This window comes from Vicugna pacos, chromosome 32 (genome assembly GCF_048564905.1).
Source record: "Vicugna pacos chromosome 32, VicPac4, whole genome shotgun sequence".
NCBI classification, from domain to species: Eukaryota; Metazoa; Chordata; class Mammalia; order Artiodactyla; family Camelidae; genus Vicugna; species Vicugna pacos.
Genome location: NC_133018.1, coordinates 6,170,856 through 6,176,855, shown reverse-complemented (window position 1 = coordinate 6,176,855; position 6,000 = coordinate 6,170,856).

Sequence of the window (6,000 nt, the reverse complement as noted above, 5' to 3'; positions counted from 1 at the left end):
GAAGCTGCCTGCCCAGCCCCCCAGCCAAGTGGGGCTGCCCCCGTCGCTGCAGAGGCATCCTATACTGGCAGGCTCATAGCCAGCCTCTGCCCCCAGGAATCCACCAGACTCTCAGCCCCCTCTGCAAGGCCCAGCTCACATCCTGTCTCTGCCAGGTCCTGGGGAGCCCTATGACCAGACCCCCAGCAGTTACCCCATCCTCAGAGCTGCTGACCCCAGATTGCTAGCACAGGTTGGGAGGTACATATACCAATCTTCTGTGGTTCTTAGAGAATGAAAAAGACTTGGTAGAAGCTGAGGAATAAAAGGAGGCACGTTTAGTATAGGAAAAACCTGAAGTTTTTCCGCTCAGGGTGTCTTTTATACTCAGTCCTGGGATCCACTCCACGTTCACTGTTTTTGACCACAGCTGGGTGTTCACACAATATGAGAATGTGATTCTTTTTATGCAGTGCATATATTTTCCTTTGCTTAATTTAACATGCCCAATAAATGAGTTCATCAAATAAAATTGCTTCTTTCATACTTAAAAAAATGGTAAATGCTATGGTATATGAACTGTATCTCAATTTTTAAAAAAGAGAAAGAGGACTTGGGCTGCAGTGCTGGCTCTAGTCGTGTGGCCTCAGGTGAGTTTCTTACCTTTCTGGGGCCTCCTTTCCGTCCCCTATAAAGTGGGGACAAAAACATTTCCCTTTGGAAGTCGCTGGGAGGATTTACCTTGTAACGAATGTGGGGTGCTCAGCACGGGGCCTCACCTGCGGCAGATCCCCAGTGGTGGACGTGGCCACTGCGGTGGTGGTGAGCGCCAGGGTGACAGCTCCTGCCAAGCCACAGCGTGAAGTCCAGAAAGAGTACACTTTCTTCGGCCACTCACTGTACAGCAGGATGTCAGAAGCCAGATGACTGGGCCTGGCTGTGTGATTTGGGGCAAGTCACTTGTCTTCTCTGAGTCTCTCTTTCCCCATTTGCTCAATAGGGATGAAAACAGCGCCCTCCCACCTGCTTTATGAGACAATGTGGACAGAAACCCAGAGTGAAACTGCCAAGTAATGCATAGATACCTCCACTGAAAACAGCTGTGGTCACAGCTGTGAACCCTGAGAGGGGAAAAGTTGGCTCCTGGCCACGCTGCTGGCCCAGTTCTCAAGCCTGTCCCCCCAGATGCTCACCTGCTCCTTCCACTGCCCAATCTCAGCCCACAGAGCTGCCCTCTGCCCACAGGCAGACACTGGTTTTGCTGGCCAAGCTCTGGACAGATGGGGGGGACTGCACTTGGGGCCACAGCACTGGGGACATGCGGCAGATGCTCCAGAGGCCTGGAGAGCAAGACAGGAGAGCATCTCCCAAGCCTTACTGGGGTGGCAGAGTGACTTGAACTCAGGCCAGAGTTGGGAGTACCTATGGCACCCCTGCTTTGTTGGGTGTCTAAGGTGAGGAGGCACTTGTCTACCAGAGCCTCAGTGTCTTGTTTCCCAAAGCTACAAATAATGGAACCCTTCGCAACCTCTCACGGGCTGCCCTTTGAAAGGTATTGCTTTGGTGTCCCCCCAGCCTTGGCTCCTACCTGATTCCTCACCCAGTGACCCCCAGACTGGCTGACCCCCGTGCCCAGACTTGGTTTACCTGCCTGGGTACCAAGCAGACACTGTTCTCAAAGAGGACATTGCCGGCGGCTGTGTCAGGTCCCTCAGCAGTAGCATCTGGTGGATGCCGTCAAGGTGGCTGGCAGTGGCCCTGGTTTCCTGGGACCCCACCACCCGGCTGCTGCTGAAGCTCCTTTGCACACAGAGTTAGGGTAGCCCCTTGGGAGTGCCGGGGCTGCTGCCTGTGTTCCTCCTGCTGCCTCCCCAGTGCCTGGCAGAGCAGCTGGGGCTCAAGAGTGTTGATGAAGGAAGGAACAGCCATACAAGATGTTTGGCCTTTGGATTTCGGGGACTCAGGGGCACTCAATGGAGTGGGACCCTGGATTTGGGTCCTGGCTCTCCTGGCCCCAACTTAGTGGCTGTGGGACGTTGGCCAAGGTTCTCAACCTCCCCAAGCTTCAGTCTCCTTTTCTAGAGAACCAGTAGTTCTAGAGAGGGTCCAGGCTGGGTCTGAGGACAGCGGTGCCTGGGAAGGATGCCCACAGGCAGGAAGCCTGTGGTATCCAGATTGAGAGGGTCTTTATTGAGCCCCACATGTAAGGCACTAAGCTAAGATATTTGCTAATCATTTCAGAAATACAGATTTTAAAAAAATGTTTTCCCCTTAACTACAAATGTTAACGTGTGCCTGTGAAAAAAAAAAAAAGTTTACACAAAACAAAAATGCCTCCACTTTCACCTCGCAAGGGTCACTTCTGCGCCAGGATGAGCACCCCCACCCCCACCCCGGGAGGGCAGAGGAAAGAGGCAATGGTGGAGGACGGGCTCAGGCATTGGACACACGAGACTCAAATCTGCACTTTGCCACTGCTGACCGCACTGGCCTCAGGCAGGCTCTTGGCCTCGCTGAGCCACTGTAAGGTGGGGGGAATAACAGGACCTCCTCCCCGGGGGCGGGTTGAAGGCTGAAGTGCGTGCAGCCTTGCGCACTCGGAGCAGGGCTCACATAGGAGATGTGCCAGAGGGATGGCGTCCGTCGTTATTGGTGGTATCAGGCCCTCCTGCGGCAGCTAGAAAAGTCCTGAGCTGCCAGGCTCCACAGAGCCCGCTCACTGCACAGATAATACACCGCAGTAACAGGAGCCCGGCCAGGCCCTGTGCTCAGCGCCCTCCCCAGGGTCTGGGACCCCGCGCCAGCTGCATGCGCATGCGCGTGCATGCATCCCAACAGCGCCCTCTGACCCCTGCCCCTTGCCCACCCCGACATCTGCGCTTTGGAGGACTTTTCTCAGCCTGGAGGAGCCAGTCTGGACCAGAAGCCGACCCACTGCAGGCCCTGCAGGCAGCACCCTTCCGAAGTGCCGCACCGGCTTTTCCTCTGTAACCTCCCCGAGCTCCTGGAGGCCGTAAATCTTCTCCCCGCAGGGACTGCAGAGGCCCCGCCTGGCAGCTCAGGCCAGGCTGACTCCCTTGCCCTCCTCCTGGCTCCGCAGGGCACAGCTCCTCTTGGGGGCCAGGGCATGACGCCCAGGACCAGGCGACTGCAGCTTTCTCGTCCTCATCCTTCAAGGCCATCCCGAGGGGCTGGGCTCCCCACTTACCGCGCCCTTCCCCGCCCCCCCCCCCCCCCAGCCTCGCTTTCTCCAGCTGAAACGCAAGAGGCTTCGGTCTGAATCTTTTTTAAGTTTCTGATGAGAGTCATGATCACTACCCCTAAAAAGCGCTCACAGACACTACACACAATTGTACATAAAACTCCCACAGCCACTCCCCTGAACCAGATCCACAAGGACTCTGGACTCTGCCTGGTTAGGAACCTCTGTGTTTCCAGAACTACTGTTATTTCCAAAAAGCAAGTTTCAAAACAGAATGTATCATGTAATCTTTTTAAAATATAAATATTAACACTTACTTGTAAATGAATAGAAAAATCTAGAGGAATATATATAATAAATGGTTCCAGAGCTTGTCTGTAGGGAGTGGGGTTTCAGGGGATGTCCCCCCAGATATTTTTGTAACTGAATATTTTTGTAACAAGCGTGTGCTACTTTTAGGGATTTCTTTTATTCCTATATAAAATATGATCCTATAATATTATCACCAACAACCCCACATCCAGCAGGGCATTGATTCTTTTGCTGAGCACATCAAGTCAACCAGCGACTGGGATGGTAATGAGGACTCAGGCTTCTGAAGCGCCATTGGCAGTAGATCAACAGGATTAAGACCATGACTTGACACTTAACACTGGGTTCCCACGGGAAAGGCAATTAGCAAGTCTAGGCCTCAGCTTACCTTCCAAAGTGGGGTTTACCCTTAGTTTACTCCTCAAAGGGTTTCTTACTTTGGTAAGAAGAAAAAATAATGATTTTCTTTTTTTTAAAGAAAAGAGTCTTGAATGAGGCAGGCTCATAAAGACCCTGCCCAGGTCCCCTGGGGAGTGGAGGCGCTGGGTCTTGGTACTGCTTTCATTGGTCCCTCTCCTCTAAGCTCTTCCCAGCTGTTGGGTCTCAAGCTATACCCCGAGAAGGTCCCCACAGGACCAGGAGCCCAGAGGATGAAGGCAACTAATGGAGTCTGGCCTGGATTCCAGTGTCTGGCACCAGTTCAGCAATGGGATATAAAAAACCCAGACATCACCTCATCGCTGTTTCATCAAAAAAGGAGACTATCTCCCTGCAGAAGACAAATTCCTGCTGGCTGTGGGGCCTGGGAGGGAGCAGGAAAGCACAGAAGGGGATCTGGGGAGTTCTCCCCATCTGGGGGGGAGGTCAGAGGGCAACCCTGGGACTGGACCCTGCGTAACCATGACAACCCTGCTCCTGACAAGCACGAGCCCTTCTAACCCCTCCCCACACCCCCTGAAAGAGGTGCTTGTCTCCCCTCCTAACGAGAATCGAGGAGGCTTGTCCGAGGCCACTGAGCTACACTCAGGATTTGCCCCTGCTCTGACTGACTCCGGAGCCAGTGTTCTCTGCTTCCTGGGAGCCGAGGGGCCTGTGGTCCAAGCACATCTCTCTTCAACGGCCGGCCATGTGTGACTTTGGGCAGGTCTGAGACCCTTCCTGGGAGTGTCAGTAGCCCCCTCAGGGATTTTCAGAGGAAAACTCCAGGCTACCCAATCTCCTCCTCCAAGATAGCTCTACCAAGAGTTTACATGTTGGGCTTTCCTGGAAGATTTGATCTGAGCACAGGGCCTGACAGCCTCAGAAAGAAAACTAACACAACTACCAACCAACCAACCGACCAAACAGAACCCCCGCAGGACCAGACAGTGTCCAGGAGGCACGACAGGAAGGTTCCCGCGGCCCCAGATACCTGATGCGCTCTTTCTAGGGGCCGGTCCTGCGTGGTCGGCTCCCTTGGCCTTGCCTGCTCAGTCCACCTGTTACAGGGACCTCATGCTCCTCCCCCATCCCTGCTCTAGAGGACCTGGGTTCCCCTCACGCCTCACTGAGTAGAAGTTAGAACACTGGGGATGTGGGCTTCCCGGGACTCCTCGGCAGGACCCCACCCATCCAGGCCAGTGCCCCAGCACGACTAGGCAGAGGTGGGCCTCACCATCCCCCACCCCTGTCTTCCTTTCCTTTCCCAGGCTTCAGAGTGACTGCTTGGACAGGGGCCCCAAGGGTGTTTCCGGAGAAGCTATGAATCCAGATTTTTATGCTAAATCACCCAGTTATTAAGTGTAGACCACTGCCCCAGTCATCTGTTATGTGATCTCAGACTTATTTCCTGCCCTTTCCCTGCTCTGCTTGGCATCCCATGGGGCGGGGGTGGGGGCAGGGAGGGGGTGACCCCCATGAACTACATTTCCCAAGCTCCTTTGCCAACAGGCTCTGGTTAGGTTCCGCCAGTGGGAGGCACCAAAGGAAGACTGGCAGGTGGGAAGAGGCCAGGGTATTTCCCCCTCTCTGCGCAGTGACTGGGTCCCCTCCCAAGCTCCATTGCCCCCCAGGCAGTCCATTCTCCATGATTCCAGGCCATGAATTCAGGTAAACCTCCCCCACTTCCTGATTGGCTTTTCAAAACTGCCTCTATGGAACCCCCTAAAGTGGGATCTTTTTCTGACTGATACAGTAACTTAAATCCTCTTTGTTCCCCTACATTAAAAAAAATTGTGATAAAATATACATCACATAAAATTTACCATTTTAACCATTTTTAAATGTACAGTTCAGTGGCTTTAATTACATTCACAATGTTGTGCAACCATGACGACTATCCGTTTCCAAATTCTTTTAACACCCTTGACGCTGAACCAAGCTGGTCTTCAGGCTACATCAGCCTGTGTGACCTTGACTTTGCAGGTGGCAAATACCCACGCGTGTATTCTCCCACCTGAGTATCCCAAACCCCACGACTTAAACGGGAGAGGGGCGAGGACCCCCATTTCACAGAGGAGGAAACTGAG